The sequence below is a fragment of the Lissotriton vulgaris genome, chromosome 6 (genome assembly GCF_964263255.1).
Source record: "Lissotriton vulgaris chromosome 6, aLisVul1.2, whole genome shotgun sequence".
NCBI classification, from domain to species: Eukaryota; Metazoa; Chordata; class Amphibia; order Caudata; family Salamandridae; genus Lissotriton; species Lissotriton vulgaris.
Window position 1 is genome coordinate 125,576 of NC_141694.1, and position 20,445 is coordinate 146,020.

Sequence of the window (20,445 nt, forward strand, 5' to 3'; positions counted from 1 at the left end):
TTTCAGAAATTAACATTTATTTGTGTTTGTTTCTATGATAGTTCCCATTCTGGCTCATGAGGCCTATTTAAAATGGAAGTTCTCGATCACTGTGGCAATGAGAGATATTGCGAATGCGCGACTAGGACCAGGATTAAATATGAGCTGCCTGTGCCTAAGCGAAAGCAGTTTAAGGACGACTTGCCCAGGAAGTCCAGATGTCTGCCAACAGAATGCAAATTTGAGTTACTGATCGTGATAAAGGAACTTGTAATAGCCAATTGAGGATGTGACTCGGCCAAAGACTTTCTCAAAATGAATAATAGAATGATGAGGTGATGCTCATCCACCATCAAATTGCCCAATCAGGACTTGAGTCTGTACTGACAGTTTCTTTAGTAGATAGATAAAGTTAGTGAAATAGGGTATTAAAGGACGTAACTTTTCTTAAGAAAAAACTCTTTCGATTTCATCCAGAGATGCTGTCGGTATGCTGATTTTCCTGAGATGTAATATTTTTTTGAATAAATGTATTATTTCTTTGAGTGAGAACGGAGCTTTAGTTGAGGTTATTAGTTAAAGAAGTTAGGAGAAAATGAATTTTGGGAACTATCTGTCTTTTGCTAATAATTGTGTTCTGAAACCTAAATAATAATGTTTATTTCTGAATCTTTGAAATAAAATGAATATAACTGTTTGAGATAAAACTTTTACTCCTTTAAGGTTATTTTTGAATAAAGAAATAAATGAAACAAACTTACTGTTAGACATGCTAAACTTTCCTTTGAATAAAAATTAGATAAATGGAGAATTAAGCTCGTCTTGTATTTTTCTTAGCCAAATTTTTTACTAGCAGATCCAGTGACCATCATGGTGGTGTGTCTGAATAAAATGTCTTGTTAATAAAAACCATCGTAAAATTCTTTTAAATTGCAGGTGTATATAGTACAAAAATGTAGTTTTTGATTTAGACACTCCACTATGATCCAGTAGCTCTCCTTTGAATCACAGCGATCCATGAAGTAGGATGAGAGTGTTTGTGAGTAAGCTCGCAGTGTCATGTGCACCACTGGTGAGTAATGTATGATTTGGTACTTCAGGGAAAGGTGACATGGTTTTAGAAAACATTTCCGGAGTAGCGCTGCATCAGTTATTAACTTGGTAGCAGAGCATTGGTTGCTATAGAATTATCTAGGATTATGTATAAGGTGTTATATAAGGGTTTTGATGTACAGAATTGTGACTAACATCTGCTGAGTTTGTATTACATTATATGTAGTCCTGAAAAGGCTTCCGAGGAATGCGTGAAGCTCGTTACTCTGTCTGCAGGCAAAGGAAGCTTGGCAAGTGAAGCTGCACATCGCAAAGTCTGTTTCAAAAAGGTAATATTGTTGTATAGTATAGTGGTATCGTCCTATAACACAGTGGTGTCGTCGTACATCACAAGTTTAGGGACCTTTACGTGTGAAAGGATAAATGCATAGCGAGGACAGTCAATAAAATCTTAGCTTTCAAGTACCGGGATCATTGTGTATCCTGATTTAAAACTTTCTGCTGGGAGAGTAATAGAGCTTAACCCGAGCTTCGGTGAAGGGTAAGGTAGAGGGATGTGCTACTTTATCAACGAATCTAAAATTCTGTGGTAGCGAATAGGTAAGTGCTGTCTACTGAATTTACAGAATACTTGTACGATTGAAAATCTATCACTTTGTTTAGCGAAACAGACGAATGGAGTTGTTGTGTGTAAGTTACTAACTGATTCAGTTGTATATCTTGTAAATACGCCTTCTCGATAAACCTTGTAAAGGAGGGGTCAGTCGAAGCTGCAGAAGCCGGAGCAGGAGCTGACGTAACAGGGATTGGTCCTCATGACCAAGACAGAGTAAGGGCTGATTGGTGCATCACGAAAAGCAGCAAAACTATTTGTTAAGCACTAAGGAGACGTAGCTTGTTCTAATTGGTACGCTAGTGTAAACCGCGCTGTGATAGGTTGGTGTTACGGAACAGCAAAAGAGGAGTACGCAATCTTTTGAAAGACTGGGAATTTACAGAAAAATTCATTATTATTACGGAGAAGAAAAGGAGAAACCTTCATTGTTTAAGAAATTGAAAAATATGTTTAAAAAGGACAAAGCGATAGTAACAAGAGAGGAAAAATTACTTCCTCCGCCGAAAACGCCTGCTTCCTATATGTTGTCAAAATATGGTTCCCATACATGTGTTTGGCTAGAGAATTGGGCAAGGTATACCAGGAAACAGCGACATTCCCGGAATGCTGGAAGCACGCTGAAATCAACGCCCTCCTCAAGAAGCCCAAGGCGGACCCCAAGGACCTCAAGACCTTCCGGCCCATCTCCCTGCTCCCGTTCCCGGCGAAAGTCATAGAGAAAATCATCAACATGCAATTGGCCCGCCACCTTGAAGACAACAACATCTTGGACGCATCCCAGTCCAGATTCAGATGAAACCACAGCACCGAAACAGCCCTCATCGCCGCCACAGACGACATCAGGCGCCAACTAGACAACGACGAAACATCAGCCCTCATCCTCCTGGACCTGTCAGCCACCTTCGACACTGTCTGCCATCACACTCTAAAGACACGCCCCCTAGAAGCCGGAATCCAAGAGAAGGCCCTCAACTGGACCACGTCCTTCCTCTCCGCCAGAACCCAGAGCGTCCACCTCCCACCCTTTCGATCCGAAGCCACTGACATCATCTGCGGCATCCCCCAGGGCTCATCCTTCATCCCAACGCTGTTTAACATCTACATGGCCTCCCTCGCACAAGTGGCCCGCCATCACAACCTCAACATTATCTCCTATGATGACGACACTGTAACCAGGAGGACAATCGTGGGCCGCCTCCCCCTATACCCGGCGTGAACCTATAACATGTGACCCCCCCTCTTGTCTCCACAGCCACCGAGACTACAGGAATGGAACCGAGTGGAGCAGTACAGCTGTGAATAAGCATGGGCGAATTTTGCGAATTCGTGATCCGCGAATTTGCAGATTTGCGAACTCGCAATTCGCGAAATTCGCGAATTTGTGCAAATTTGCTGTTTTTGCCAGTTCATGAGGGTTTTGTACAAGTTCGGGAACACGAACTTACTTGTGTGGTCGCAACGGTCGCAACCATGTTGTTTCTACGTGTCCAGCCTGTCTGCGACCCTGTGGTTCATCGCAGCCTCTCTCTGGTTTATCACTGCCACCCTCTGGTTCACCAATGCCACCCTCTGGATCATCACTGTCCCCCTCTGGTTTATCACAGCACCCTCTGGTTCATCACTGCCACCCTCTGGTTGATCACTGCCACCCTCTGGTTCATCAATGCCACCCTCTGGTTGATCACTGCCATCCTCTGGTTCATCCCTGCCACCCTTTGGTTCATCACTGCCACCCTTTGGTTTGCGACTGACACTCTCTAGATCATCACTGTCCCCCTCTGGTTCAAGGCTGCCACCCTCTGGTTCATCACTGCCATCCTTTGGTTCATCCCTGCCACCCTCTGGTTCAAGGCTGCCACCCTCTGGTTCATCACTGCCACCCTCTGGATCATCACTGTCCCCCTCTGGTTTATCACATCACCCTCTGGTTCATCAATGCCACCCTCTGGTTGATCGCTGCCATCCTCTGGTTCATCCCTGGCACCCTTTGGTTCATCACTGCCACCCTCTAGTTTGCCACTGCCACCCTCTGGATCATCACTGTCCCCTTCTGGTTCAAGGCTGACACCCTCTGGTTCATCACTGCCATCCTCTGGTTCTTCACTGCCACCCTCTGGTTTGCCACTGCCAACCTCTGGATCCTCACTGTCCCCCTCTGGTTCATCAAAGCACCCTCTGGTTCACCACTACCACCCTCTGGTTTGCCACTGCCACTCTCTGGATCATCACTGTCCCCCTTTGATTCAAGGCTGCCACCCTCTGGTTCATCACTGCCATCCTCTGGTTTGCCACTGCCACCCTCTGGTTTGCCACTGCCACCCTCTGGATCCTCACTGTCCCCCTCTGGTTCATCAAAGCACCCTCTGGTTCACCACTACCACCCTCTGGTTTGCCACTGCCACTCTCTGGATCATCACTGTCCCCCTTTGATTCAAGGCTGCCACCCTCTGGTTCATCACTGCCATCCTCTGGTTTGCCACTGCCACCCTCTGGTTTGCCACTGCCACCCTCTGGATCCTCACTGTCCCCCTCTGGTTCATCACTACCACCCTCTGGTTGATCACTGTAGATTATGGGGGGAAAGCAAAGCACACCTTCCCAGCCTCAACTGAGATGAATTAATTTGGGGCTGGTTAATGTGTCACTGAATGTGTGCTTCAAGTCTGGCACCTGCTTCCTTATCTGTAAGACCTTCCTGTTGCAGTTATTTTTTGTACAGGAGCATTGTGCCATACTTGTAACTATTCTCTGACCCTGCTTTGAGGGTCAGAGCAGGGTCAGAGAATAGTTGAAAGTAGGCAACTGAGCTCTGGAGGTGCCCCTCAGGAAGCACTGCAGGGAATGGTTACAAATTAGTTTGAACTTTTGCACCTGCTAAGTGCTTTCAGTTTTCCAAAATGTGTTTTTCTTCCATTTCGCGAGATTTGCGGGATGCGAAATCGAACTTGCAATCCGCAAATTCGTGGAAATTTGCTGATTTCTCTTTTTTTTGCATGTTTGGGCGGTTTTTCTTTTTTTTGCGTGTTCGGGCGGTTTTTTGCTTATTCGCGGGCCGCTTGCAGTGCACCGACCCCGAGGTTGCCCATGAGGTCAAGTACGGGCGTGGCCATCTTGTTTGCCTGACGTGTTTCCATTTCCGGGCGCTCGTTGCAAGTTCGCGTCGTATGCGGCACGCGATTACGTATTCGTGGGCGTTTTTGCGTTCTCGCGGGGGAAATATCGCGCAAACCTACCCACACGGTCCTCTATTGGCGCGGCCATCTTGTTTTTCATTCACTGCTATGGTTTTGGGCATGCTAACTTTCTCTCCACCTTACATCTTTGCAATCCTATGTTTTTCTGACCTTTTTTGGGTTTTTTTTGCTTATTATCTCTCTCTTCAATTTCCTACATCTATATGTTGTGTTTTTTTAACTTTTTGTTACTTTATTACCTACTTTATTTCTTGTATGTATGTATGTATTTATTGCTTGTTAAGCGCAGCTGTCACCCAAAGGGTATCCTGGCGCTGAGACCTATCCATACATCTGTTACATAAGCTACATTACTCTGGGGAACAAGTAAGTCTTAAGGTCCTTTTTAAAAGTAAGCAGATCATGGCAACTCCTCAATGCCAGAGGGAGAGTATTCCACAGTGTGGCAGCCGTAAAACTAAAAGCGCGACCACCCATTCTCATTCTATTAATTTTAGGGACTTTTACCAGGAACGCCGAGGACGATCTTAAAGGTCTGGCTGCCTGATACCAGAGGAAGAGATTCTGAAGAGGTATTGGTCCCAGTCCATGCAGGGCCCTAAAAACAAGGCAAAGAGCTTTAAACGCGATTCTCTGCTGGACTGAGAGCCAATGCAAATCGGCCAAAGCTGCCGATGAAGAGGCAGACCGCTGTCGAGACAAGGCCAATTTGACGGCCATATTCTGGATCCTTTGGAGCTTTAGGACCAGAATCTTCAGGGCACCCAGAAGTAGTACGTTACAGTAGTCGATCCTACTGAGAATGGAACTACGCACTACCTCAGCTCTGGAGCCCCGTGGAAGAAGTGGCAAGATTTTCCGTAGAGCATGGAGCAAACCCATACACGTCGCTGCCGTCTTGTTTACAGAGGCATCAAGCTGCAAATTGGGTTCGAATAGAACTCCCAGATTGCGAGCTGACTCTGACGCCTCCACCGAGCCCGGGATAGACACTGGCCAAAAATCGGCCGGTAGTGTACGGGAAGTTCGGTCCAAGGAGCAGTAGAGTACCTCTCTTTTTGACCCATTGAATTGCAACGCATTGGCTCGCAGCCATGCTGCTGTAGCTGCCATACAACGGTGAAAGGCATCCCTTGAAATGGTCTCTGATCCCTCAAATGAAAAAATCAACTGAGTGTCATCGGCATAATTGATGACAGATATGCCGAATGACTTTATCAGTGCTACCAAGGGGCGGAGATATATATTAAATAGGATCGGACTAATTGCCGATCCTTGAGGGACTGCCTGTTTCACCTGCCTAGTGGCTGATCGAAATGGTGGTAATGCCATGGCTTGTTGTCGGTTGTCCAAATAAGAAGTGAGCCAGTCTAGGGCCAGACCACTCACTCCCGCATTCCCGCATTCCAAAGACAGCCAAGTAGTACTTCATGGTCCACCGTGTCGAACGCGGCCGACATGTCAAGTAGCACCAGAAATGCAGACTTGCCCTTGTCGACTCGTGTTCGCAGATCATCCAACACGGTGACCAAGGCCGTTTCGGTGCCGTGCGCTGGCCTGAAGCCAAATTGTGCAGCATCCAGACAGAGATTTGTTTCCAGGAAGTTGGATAAGGCTTTTGTAACCCATCTCTCGAGAATTTTTATCGCAAATGGTAATAGCGAAATTGGCCTGTAATTAGCCGAACAGAGAGGGTCCAGAGAAGCCTTTTTCAACAAAGGTGTTACAATTGCCATCTTCCAGCTGTCTGGGACTGTCGCTGTGGTCAATGATTGACAGCAGATGGAGTGCAACGGAGGGAAGAGCTCATCTTGAAAGGCCTTCCAGATCTTATGAGGCATTGGATCAAGCGGTGATCCTGACGATACATTACTTGCCAGGATAACAAATTCCTCTAACGAGGGAACAGGGAAGCTGGACAACTGAGGCATACCTTCCTTGCTAGGTGCCCATTTGGAGCCCAGATTGTCAGAGGGGTCCAGAAGAGAGCCTGCAGATGTTACAGATTGTTCAGAACTTTTGAGTCCAGTCAGGATAGTCCTGATTTTCTCCTCAAATGCAAGGGCCAGCGAGTCGCACAGTGCCTGCGAGGCCGGGATAGTAGACGCCGTGCATGGCGGGTCAGACAAAGTCCTAACCAGTCTGAACAGGGTCTGAGATTTATTAGAGGCCTTCGCCAAAGTGTCTTCCAAAAACTTAGCTTTTGCGATTCTTAACTGGGCCTTGTATTCATGCAGGGCTGCTTTATAAGCTGCCTTATCCTGCTCCCTATATCCTCTCCTCCATGTACGCTCCGCCTGTTTGCAGCGAAGTTTAAACTGCCCAAGCTCTTCACTGAACCAGGCATTTAGGCCTCTGGGCCTGTCTCTCACCTTACGCAAAGGGGCCAGGTCATCAAGAGATGATACCATATGCCGACAAAGAGAAGCATAGCTCTTGTCCATGTTCTCCTCCATCTGAAAGGTTCCCGGTAGCAGTGTGGGTCGAATCGGCTCCCTAAGGAGACGATTCCATTGCCGATTCAACTTCCTGCTGGCCGGTTTGTTAGGTCTCCATGGGGCAGGCATGAGAAGGGACAAAACAATCAGTGAATGATCGGTCCAACCCTGAGCCTCGGCCTTATCTACCACAGCTAAGTTTTTATCGGCAAACACCAAGTCTAGTATATGTCCCCTATCATGGGTGGGTACCTGGACCAATTGAGCAAGTTGGATATTGCTACAGGCTTGGCACAGTTCTCGAAAAGCCAGGTCATGAGGGCCAGAAGGCCACAGGTTAAAGTCACCCAGTACTAGAAAATTGGTATGCGAGTTGAAAAGGTCGTAGACCAAATCAATCAGGGATTGGAGGGCTGTCGTGGGCAGAGAGGGCGGTCTGTAGCATAAAAGACCTGCTACCAAAGTACCTCCCTGAGCCACGATTGAAAAGCTCTCTCTCTTATTTTTTTCACACATATTCTTCTTTCCTTCTTCTTGTGCCCAGGACCATGGCTAAGGGAGGCGACAAGGGCAAGGGGAAGGGCCCAGCCCCACGTACCCGGCTCCCTTGCGGGCGTTGGAGGGGGGTGGAAGTGCAGCCAAGGGAGATCTTTTCTGCGGTGGAGGTGGCCGCCTTGCTGGTTTTTGTCCAGGTCCACCTCCCTAAGACTGTGGCAGCAGGTGGGCGGATTGCTTCCAGTTACGGCCTCCGGAGCGTCGCCAGCTGTGGGAGAAGGTGTGCCCGTGCATGTATAAGGAGTCTGGGGTCCGGCGCACCTAACACCAAGTGACGCATCGGTGGAGTGACATCTCGGACCGGGAGCATGATATGGTCGACCAGCTTGGTGTGGAGATCCCTGGGCTTGGTAAGTAGCTATTTAATAACTACTTTTTTTCCTTCTGCTCTGTTATATTGCTAATCTATTTTTTTCCTGAAGAGTACGAATGCTGCTGATTAGATTACATTGCAGGTAAATTAATGTTTAAATAGCTTCTGTCATTGCAGGTGCTCGCCTGGTTATTGGCGTTGCTACTATGCTTACTTGTTTGCAACTTTTTAGTCATTTGAGAGCATTACTACATAATGCTAGAAACAGTAGACTCAAGTCTAGTCCTTCTTTGTACTCCTGCTGCTGCTACTTTGAAGAGATCGTGGTGGATTGATACGTTGAGTATACTATTTATTACTTGTTCTAGGACATTTGTTAGTGGTCTGCAATCATGATGACGGATTGTGTCTGTCACGCAACGTCTTGTGCTGCTGAGTGATGGCAGTCATAGTAGAACCTTTTTGTTGTTGATGTAGTTAGTGAATTACATAACTTTCCTATTAGACGGTATGCGAATCTTGCAATACTGTACTACTATCCTCTTAGTTGATCAGATGCAATTGATGTTAATTTGTTTCCCCGACATAATTTTAGATTGAGTACAAAGAAATCAAATATTTCCCAAAAAACAATCGTCCATATTGTGTTTCTTTATTTCATGATCACCAGCCACTCCCAGGGGCAAGGCGACGGCGGCGACAGAGACTCCGGTGGCAGAAGTCGGACAGGAGCAGTCATTTCCAGGCTCTTCTGCTGGCCCCAGTAAGTTGTCTTATTGTTATCTCAATACTTATACTTCCCTAACTTTTACAGCTCCTATTTATTATCTTCTAATGTAGACTACTTTCTACATTCTTATCCTGCCTCTACCATCACTCTCTGTGCTACTACTATTTACAATTATGAGTCGGTCTGTGTAGGTAACTAAGCTTGTCCATTCGGCAAACGGTGTGAAACAAAACTCTGATACAGCAATAGCTCTAGGCACTGAGTGTAGTCCTCTGGGTTGCCCTTGCTGTCTATTCCAGTCTTCTTAATGTAAGTGCTTTGACAATTTGCAACAACAAAATTTAATTGTTTACACCAAGTAAAAGGTAGCAGTGTCCTTTTTGATTTGAGTGGAGGACATCCCATACCGCTAGTGTTTCAGGGACTATTCTGTAAGCACACAAAGAAGTATGGACAAGATGATAGGTGCAGTTCATCTTTCGACATACCTCAGTCCGAACAGAAGCTGAACCCCCAATCCCCTGACCGACTATCTAGAATGTCTGACCAATGATTTTACGACCCAGAAGAACAGAAGAAGACTACCTCCGAGTCCCGGCCTATCTGAGTCACTGAAACATGACTGCCAATTGCAGTAGTTCAAACCTTTCCGCTCACTCACTCGTAAACAAAAACCACACAGTGTTTGTTAGTTTTAAAGTTTTATTTTCAATTAAGAAATGAAAACACTAGTTCTTTATTTTTAATAGCGTAGTATTCTGATGGATGAAGATGACATTAAAGTTGCAACAACATTCCCATGAATGAAAGTAGTGTGACTCAAAATTAATAATAGTTAATAGACACACGAAATTATTAGAATAACTGTGCGGGAGCCCCCACCTTCTTTAAAGTACTTAAAGTACTGCTGGTGATGACTTACTAGTAGTTGAAGAATTGTCTGGCAGAAGGGCAATGGAATTTTCTTTCTGTAATGAGAAAAATGGTGCCCGTTAAGCAAGCATTCATCAGTTGTCATAAGAACAAGTGTAGCATTTAATGGAATAAGCATATAAAAGGTTAACACCCTCCCCAAAACCGTTACTTTTTTTCAATCCCAGTAATAAAAAAAATGTGTTATGAAACATTTTCTTCCATCACAAGACAAAATAGGGGGTTGTGTATGGCATCTGAAAATATGACATGTTTTTCCCAGACGTCACAACATCTGACGCGGCACAGATGACAACCAGTGCTGGGGCCAGCAGTGCGGAGGGGTCCACTCAAGATGCGGCGGCACCAACAGGAGGAGCTGGGGGGGGAAGACTCAGCGGCGGCAGACGGTGGTGAGTTATTATAATACTTACTTATTGAATTTTTTTTTGGGTAACATCGCAAATGAGTGGATGATGTACTGTACAGTAGTACACAGTACACTAGTATAAGTACACTGTACTGTCAAGAACATTTACTAATTTAGAACTACTTTTTGGGCTATCATGTTAATAGCATTAGCTGCAGTACTTCTCTGGTAACCAATGGCCCCCTCTATTTCACTTCAACTTTGCTGGCAAATGTTTATTGTGATTTGTGAAGCCAAGTCATATCAGATGAAGTTTAGGGATGTGAAGAACGAAAAGTTAAAGAAGGGTGAAACGAAGGACGAGCGAGTCTTAATATTTATGACTGTAAAGAATTTTTTTTATTTTTGTTTTTGTCCTCATACATGCCACCAGTGAATAGTTACTCTGAATTAGCGCTCTTCAAGCCACAGACACAAACCTTCTGTCCCGGCCCTCATGTTTGTGGATAGCCATTGAAGATTGCCCAGAGGTAAGGTTGTTACCCGTCCAACTTCCTCTCGTAATGGTACTTGCTACATAGGAAGGACAGGACCACAGAACCTCTGGCATAATCATTGGACTATTAGATTATTTTTCGCTCCAGGTTTTTAGCTCCGACCACAATTTAGCAGACTTTTCACCCCCACATAAAGTATCTAGTTTACTCACCACCATGATGTTTTTAAGACAGTCTGCAAACGTCGGAGGGAGCACCGACTTCCATACTTTACAGATCTCTCTTCTAGCGATCACTATTACATATAAGATAAACTGTGATAGATTACTATTAAGAACATAGTCAGGGGTAAGACCAAAAAAAACAATCTAGGGGTACATATAATTGAGAATACTAGCACCTCCTCCAAACACCTACACACTTGTCCCCAAAAGTTACTTATGTTAGGACAATCAAAAAACATATGGATGTCATTTGCATCTTGTGAGTTGCATCTGGGACAGAGATACTGGGTTGCTGACAATTTGGAAAGTTTAGCTGGAGTCCAATATACTCTATACATTGTGTATAAATGGTTTCTTCTTAAATTGGATGGTTTGATGACTTTCTGAGATATCGAAAAAGAATCTATCCACAGTTTTTCTAAGTTTTCTGTAATCGGAACCGTACTAGGATCCCATAGTTTGGTGATTTCTGATTCCAGATTATCTTTGTAATCTAATAAGATTTTATAACATTGAGCGGTCTCTCCTTTCCTGCCACTAGAGCTACTAATGAACCTCAACTGGGGGTTCTCATCCTCTGTATCTGTTATAATCATGAAGAGATCAAAGTCTTTAAAAAAGGTTTCTTTATTGCAGCACGTAACATGGATCAGCTCCAGGTCAAAACCAACTTACAAATGCCCTAACTGAACATATTTCACTACAGAGATAAGCATCAGAATTAAGAATGCATTCAAACAATAACTTGGCACATGCAGGAGCTCATGCCAGAGCATGTGCACAGAACATTAATTAAAGGCACATGACTGTTTAATATGATAGGATGTAACAGTATCCCAATATTGGCTTCCCCACCAAGCCGAAAGTTGATAAAACTTAAATCTCGTGAGAGTGCCGCCAGTTATAGCAACCAAAAAGTCCCATTCTAAGACTCTCGACTCATCACAGAAATCCCCCCCTCTAAAAAGGCCAGCTCTCTTTAGGGAAAGGGCCAGTTGGTCAGTTAAGCATTCAGGGGTGCCAGGGGAGTCCCAAATCGGGGCGTATAGATGGTAGTAGGGAATACCTAACAACTTACTGCTCTGTGACCAATAATATAGAGCCGCCTTCAAGAGCTTTAGTCTAACCTTTTTGAAGAATTTTTTATCACCAAACTTAAACAGAAAAAAGTCTGCATCATATGGGAGATCTTGCAGCATAGCCTGAAACAATAAACTGTTAGAAGTTGAGTCCAATTTATTGGCTAATAACCTAAAATTTTTAAGTTGGAAGGCATAACAATAGAGTAATAAGTCCGGAAGAGATAATCCGCCTAATTTCAATCCTCTCCTTAACTTCTTCCAAGCTATCCTTGGAGTTTTAGTTGCCCAAATAAAAGATCCTATCCTGCTTTGCAAATTAATAATGTCTTTTTTACCTCTTCCCAACTAGTCTTAGGAATTCCCTCAAGATTATGGGTTAATTGGATACCCAAGTATCTCATCTTTGGTTTAGCTTCTGGAATAGGAACTGGGATATTCCAACACATAACGTCAGTTTTATCCCGATTAATACGACAACCTGAGACAAAACCAAAATCCTCAGCTAGGCAGAATAATCTTGGGATTGCTTCTAGTGGGTTAGAGGTATAAAGGAGAAGATTATCTGCATATAGTGCAGTCCTAATTGATAGCTCTCCAATGTTAAACGAAGAAATTATAGGGTCTCGCCTTAAGGAACAAACAAAGGGCTCAATATACATGTCAAATAATAGTGGGGACAGGGGACATCCCTGCCTTGTTCCTCTACAGACATTCAACCAGTCTGACAAGCCGCCATTTTCCAAAATCCTGGCTCTCGGGCCCCTGCATAAAGTTTCAACACCTTTTATATAAATATCGGGGAAGCCAAATTTCTTCATTACTTTCTATAGATAAAGCCAGTTCACTTGGTCGAAGGCTTTGGCAGCGTCTATCGCAACAATAGGGAGTGGCTTCTTCTTCTGGATTGCATAGTCTATCACTACGATCACTTGAAATGTAAGTTCATTCAATTGTCGGCCGGGGATAAATCCTCACTGATAAGGGTGAATGATAGTCTTTATGACTTTGGCCAATCTGCTTGCTAATATACCAGAATAAATTTTCAAATCAGAGTTCAAAAGTGAAATGGGTCGATATGACCCTATTTTTTCCGGGTCTTTATTAGGTTTTGCCATTAATGAAACTGTAGCATCTAACCATGAGGACCGAATTTGTTCTCCCTGGATAAGAATATTGTTGAATAATTTCTGAAGTGGGCTTAAAATTTCATCTATATTGTCCTTATAAATCTCTAATGGCAGACTGTCTGGACCTGCAGCTTTATTCCTTGCCATCTTCTTCACTTGAGATCTGATCTCCCCCTCAGTTATTTCCTTTACCAGGGAGGCTATGTCTTCATTGCTCAGTTGTGGTAAGTTTCTCAGAATAGCCAAATTTTCTAAGTCGACCGTTGAGCTATTAATATTTTCAGAATAAAGTTCTTCCTAAAAGGATCTAGCTTCCTCCTTAATCTCGCAATCTTCAGACAGAGCAGAACCCGTCCTTCTTTGTTTTAGAGTTTTGATGTTGTTTCTGGTCCTCTCCGACCTGGCTTTCCAGGCTAGCAATGACCTGCATTTTTTACCGTATTCAAAATTACTTAATTTGCTTGCTTCCCATTTATCTTTAAGTATTTTTTCATTTCTTAACCTAAACTTTGTTTGTAGGTCAAAAAGTTATTTTTCCAGTCTTGATATATCAGATTGATCGTTAGAAATGGCAGAAAGGAGTTGCTGTTCTTTTGATTTAATCGCTCTGAGATCATTAATATCCATGTCTTTATTTAACTTTCTTGTCAGGGCCATTTGAGACCATATATTCCTCTTAAAACGGATTTAAATGCATCCCATATAATATAATCTGGAGCTGTTTTATGGTTAAACACAAAAAACTCTAATATATTCTTCTTGATTTTAATCTTGTGCTCTTCATTTAACAAGATGGTCCTGTCTAGAGCCCACCTGTATTCTGAAAAATTATTTTGAAAATTAATGTTTAACTCAACTACTGAGTGATCGGACAACCCAATTGGAATGTAAGAAATGGATTCGGTGTTTGCTAGCAGTAATCTGTTAATCAAGAAAAAATCTATCCTAGAGAACTGATGATATTTTTTACTGTAGAAAGAATACTCTCCATACATCACTCAACAAATGCAGCCTTCATAATATTTTTCAGAACAGACAGGGATTTCTTAGGGCAGTTATATTTAGATTTTGAAGTGCGGTCTACTACAGGATCTAATTACAAATTAAAGTCACCTCCTAATACAATAGGTATCGTATATTGCAACATATAGTTTTCTAATTTCTGTAAAAAACAGGGCTTATCCTCATTGGGGCCATAGTAAACCCCACATAAGAATTTAACTGCACTAATTGACACTATTGCAACTAACCACCTGCCTGACTGATCTGTGGCCCAGTCGTGCATAACAATTCCTTTATTGGCGCAGATTATTATTGCCACCCCTCTCGTGTTGCCTGATTGTTTTGAACAGAAAATGTCCTGAACCCATTTATTCTTAGTAAAAATGTTTCTACATTCATCTGCTTCCAAGTGGGTCTCTTGTAGAAGAATTAAAGAAGCCCCCTTATTTTCCAAAAAATGGAGAACATTATTTGTTTCTTGCGACTCCCTAAACCATTCAAGTTCCAGGAAAGGATTTTAGTATGCCTAACTTGAGACATAACGGAGTTTCAAGCTATAATTTGTGGCTTGTCCAGAGCATATTAACCTGTGATGACAATTAAATTTAAAAGAAAAATGATACTTTAAGGCGCATGAGGACTTTTTTATCTGCTTTTTCCCCCCAACCCTTTCGAACCCACCCCCCCACCCCCCGAGGAACCCTTCCCTCCTGATTGGCGAAAATACACCCTAAGAGGCCCTGAACCCCTGTTGCCCTGCCTAAAAAAGAAAAAAAAAAGTATAGGTCTCTATATCCCTGTCTGTACCTGTATGTATTTGTTTACTACCTAGAGTTTTTTTTCCCCTTACTTTATCTCCCTATTTTACTAAAACAGACCACACCACACTCATTTTAAAAAAAAAAAATTTTAACCCTTGTTAATCACCCCACAACATGTTATATGTTTTTTTTTATATACCCTCACTCTCCCCCTCTTTGAGATTACTTAGAGTTAGGCAGGTGATAGGGGGTACAGCGGACAACCCAAGTGTACACTATTCTGTCTGTTCTTTCATCCTAGCTAAAACTGCGTCAGCTTCCTCAGGACAATGGCACGTGTACATTTTATTATTCCAATTAATTTTGAGGAGCGCTGGAAATTTCATTTGGACCTGTGCCCCATAAGAACGTAATTCTGGCATTTTTGAGCCTAGCTCACATTGTCTTTGGGCAGTCTTACTACCTATGTCAGATCTGATGTGATAGGGATTAGCTCGGAAATGTAAGGAAGTGCGAGATAAACATCTAGTAAGAATCAGCTCTTTTATGCTATAGGTTTGAAAGTATACCAAGATCTTCCTAGGTGCCTTTCGATCTGGATGTAACCTAAATGGATCTCTATGGACCCGCTGGATCTCAGCTTCCAAATTAATATCAGGTCGATCCTTAAGAATATCTTCCCGTAACAGTCTGCAAACAAATCCCTTTATATCTTCCACTTCTGCCCCTTCCGGAATTTTTAAAATCCTCAGGTTATTACGTCGTGATTGAGTTTCCAACCTCTCCAGATCCATTGTTAAGGTCCGATTCTGAGCTTTTAAGGCATCTATATCTTGGGAGTTAACTTTTGAGGACTCTGTAAGAGAAGATACTTTTCCCTCCAAAGCGCCTGTTCTAATACTGATGCCCTCAATTTTGGCCTCCAAAAGATCGAATCTGTCATGCAATCCTTTCTGATTTTTTTCGGAGATCTCGAATCTTTCCAACAAATCTCCTCTTAATGAGTGAAGTAGGGAACCCAGACTTTTCTCTACTGCTTCGCTTCCTCCGCAAGCCCCAGCTTCCTCATTTAAGGGCGAAAACAATCCATCGCTTTCCAGACTCAGTATAGGCACTGTGTGGGGTGCTACAAGAGAAGATTGGAGCTCTGTGGTCTGAGGTACTTGTTCACCATTCATTAAAGCCTCGCCAGGCTGTATACTGGTGTGATTCGGGGGAGATTGTACCGAACCCCCATCTCCCCCCACCATTCCAGCCGCCCCAGGTACCTCTGAAGAGTTGGCTGATTCCAGAGCCGCATATTTATTACTGAGAGGGAAAGTAACTAGAAGGGGGTAGACTGTGACCATGTTCGTTCTATCAGTGGAGTTACCTGCGGACTTCACAAGCCCATGCTGGTTATTTATTTCTCTTATTTCACTTTCCTCTGTAGTTTCGATATTTGTTTCAATATTTGTTTCAATATTGGTTACTTTAGATGATACTGAAATAGCTCTTGAGTGAAGGGGTCCCTTTCAAAGTTTGGGTCTGTTTTAATCCTTTAGCTTTTCCCCTTCGTGCCCCCCTTTCTTACTTTGCTTACAGGGTGAGATAGGCACCGGGCCACTACTTCCACCCTCATGTAAGTCGGCGGTATTAAGAACTCCTTTCTTCTTGAGTTCTTGTTTAGAACGCAGCTGATAACGATTTTTTGCAGCACTTCTTTTTTCACTTATTTCACTGCTACTAGTACTAACAGTTTCTTTGGAGGGTAACTCAGGAAAGCCAACTATAGTTTCACCACTGGAGGCAACTTCTAAGCTAAGGGTAGCACGCTGTAACTGCTTTGTCTGCCTCCATGCACACAGCCAAATCACCACAAGCAAGAGACACTATAGCTGTAACAGGAGCGCGGCGTGCAAATACTGCTGCTGCCCGATACCAGAAAGCTGCTCTCGAGCGCAGCCATGAATTATAACAGCTTACCCGTAATCCTGTATATTGCACTACTTGCGTGGCGTTACTGCCATGTCCTGTCCCCCCTAGCTTCAGGGACTCCTCGTGGCTCATAACCCGATACAGCTGCCCCGTTCTAGGCTCCTCAGCGTACCTCTGCTTGGACTCTCGCTCTCGGTCTTCCCCTCGCATCCCAATATGCCTGGTAGATTGGGTAGTTGAGTAGGTCCTAGCACCTCCGGCTTTTCAGCGTCCCTGTGTTTCCTGCTCAGCAGCCTCACAGACCGCAGACCGCAAACCGTGCAGGGAAAAGAAAAAATACGGGAAAAAAACTCAGTATTGCTGGATATACACGTTGATCAGTAGAAACTCTTCATCTCACCGTTAAATAAACCGGAATCATCCGTGGTCATAACGGAGACGAGACCTGTGCTTCATAGGGCTTTAGGGAACGGAGCCTCACAGCAACCGTTAGCCTGCCGCCGCCATGTTCCTCCTCGACTGTAAAGAATGGTTTTGTTGAATGCAATTCAACATAAGAAGACAGCGCTTTCCAAAATATAATGAAAAGGGTGTTAGTTGGTTTTTGACAAAAATACATTTTGGTACATTTGAGACATCAAGAAGAATCATAGACGTACTTTCGAAGCCTGGATGTTATCTTCTTTATCCTCCTCGTCGATTGCAGAGGTGTATGATGTAGTAGAGCAGGCGCTGAGAGGAAGAAGTATGGCCAGTGGCAGTGCCACCCCTATAGAAAAGTAAGACATTCAGATCCCCACTTGTATGTACTGCTTAAAGTACTGCGAGTCAGCATCATCATGGACTTTCTTTTGCAACCCAAGAGAAAAAAAGTAAAAAAAGGCCTTTTTTTAGTACTCTCTGACTATGTATGTAGTAGTGAGTCCACCGATAGTGCTGCTAGAGGAATTCCTGAAACTCCCAGTAATGTCACAGGCTTACAAAGATGGCGGAAAGATACATGCCAAAATGTTATACTGTTACAACAGGTATCTGTGCACATGTCGCCTTTTACAGAGTAAATGCTGTAGGTAATCAAACAACACAACCAATAGACAAACAATGTGGAAGTAGTCTTGATAGAAGTTTTTCTTCAATTCAGATTTTATCCACCACGCCCAGCCAACACGTGTTTTGTCAGGGCTAGTAGCCAGCGACTTCATCAGGGCTCCCGCGGGCAGCGGTTCCAAAGCTATTGCCACAATGGCTAGGTGCTCTCACCCGCTTCCAATTCCGACCCGGCTACCGGGTACTGTGGAGGTTCTCGCTGATTCGTCTCAGCTGTCTCAGCTTTACAGCGTCTCCGCGTGTAAATTGTAAATTACTTTTGCATTTACACGCGGAGACGCTGGAAAGCAGTACGGCTTAACCTGCCGCTCACACGGATACTCCTATGGTGTGTCGCATCTTTGGTATTAACCATCACAAGGATGGCTGAGACGAATCAGCTAGAACCTCAACAGTACCCGGTAGCCGGGTCGGAATTAGAACCGGCTAAGAGCACCTAGCCATTGTGGCAATAGCTTTGCAACCGCTGCCCGCGGGAGCCCTGATGAAGCCGCGGGCTACTAGCCCTGACGAAACACGTGTTGGCTGGGCGTGGTAGATAAAATCTGAATTGAAGAAAAACTTCTATCAAGACTACTTCCACATTGCTTGTCTATTGGTTGTGTTATTTGATTACCAACAGCATTTACTCTGTAAAAGGCGACGTGTGCACAGATACCTGCTGAATCAATTATGTTTGGATCTTGGTGCTTCTAATTGGAGGTTTATGTTCTTCCTCCTATCTGGGGCACCCTCAAAATAGTAGTTAGAAATTATAAATAACGTCACATACGGGAGGCGCCAGTTGTGGATCAACAATCAAAAATATCTGGTCCGTTATCTTCAAAATGTTAAACTGTGTTTGCTACTTGCTGGTGTTACTGATGCTGGTTTTACTGAGTGTCAACTTTCTGTTGAATTATTTAGACTTTATGTTAAAGACTATTGGCTACCGTATTTTCCTTTCTTTTTTCATAGATGCTACTCCCAAAAAGCTCACCCGTAAGGAGAGGGCTGTCCGGGCCAGGGCCCATAAGCTGGAGGCTATTTGTGTCGAGTATCGATGGTTTTGGGCTCGGGAGCATGAGGAGGAAACTACAACAACCTCCAGTCCATCCTCCTCCACTGCCCCTGGGTCCACCAGCCACAAGCCTCCAGTCAAACGGAGCCGTGGCCCGACAGCCTCCGCCCGCCGCCGCACAGAAGCAAAAACAACAACTGCCCCCCAGCATGGTACGCCAGCACCGCCTCCGAAAGCGAGTGGACTAACTGGAGCGGTTGGCCGAAAAACATCAGTGCCAACTCCGGGACCTCCGCAAAGAGCTGCGGGACGTGCAGCACCAGCTGTCCAAACGCCACCGGAGGAAGTGACTGTCCCTTGTCCCTGTTTTAAAGACTGTTGGGGGGGGGGGAATTGGGTTTTTGGGAAAGGGTACTTTTTGATTTTTGGACATTGGTTTGGTTAGGGAGGGTGGTGAGTTGGGGTAATTCTATTTTTGTGTCGACAACAACATCCATAATTTATATTTCTTAATAACTATATTTTTAATTCAAAAGCAAGGAATATGCGCTCATATTATTTTGTGTGGGGCTTGGCGGTGGTTACTGGATGTTTGGTTTTTCAAACTTACCAGCATGAATGAAACATCTTGTCCTGAAATGTACCAAAATGCAAGTAACCGAGTTAGTCAATTCAGTAGCCCTACTACTGTACTTTACTAGTAGTACTGTCAGTCTCTGCTCTCCTCCCAACTTAGTCCTAGCCAATTATTCTACTACCTCTCCAATATGCTTATCTTACCTGTGATTTGCGAATCACGGTTGGTGAATAAGGTTGGTTGTTGACTTGAATCCTCGACGGATGCAATATCATTGTTGTGCTGGTAGCAGTAGTGGTACACACTGGCAGTATCACCATATGAAAAAAAGAGGAAATTAAACATTGAGTGACCTGAGCGTAGCATTAGAAACAGTACAATAGATAGTACGGTACAGAACAGTGCCGTAGCCTAAGCAGTGCCAACATAAGGTAAGCATTAATGATTTCATTGTTATTAACGTTGTGTATGAGGAGGATGTTCTTATCAATCCACAATGGCGCACATGAATTTCTGGTTTCTTTGACCTCATCCACCCCAGCAAGTGTGTGGAATTTATTGTTGTTGTCAGTCACACCTCAATGAAATACCACACAGCCCGGGGAAAGAGGGTTAGGGTTTGAAAATTGGATGGGAATGGGGTTTTTTGGGAAAGTTTGGTAGAGAGGAAAAAAACACAGCATGGACAGTCAAACAACAAATGAAGAGAAACAAATCTTTGGATTAGAAGATATTGATAAATCTTGAAAGGGACATAAAGGAAGTGCACTACTGCATGCCATAAGTAGTAAATGGATGTTTAGGTTACTGAAAAGTAGTACTACTACTTACTGCAACTTACTAGTAACTACGAAAAAACAAGTTGACAGTACAGGGATGTAGTCATTACGCAATTTCACTTGCCTCTCTGCCCTCAGGGAGAATAAACACTTAGAACATTAAATTAGTGTTTAACATAGCAAAGATGTATCTAATTGCTGGAGGGAGGGAT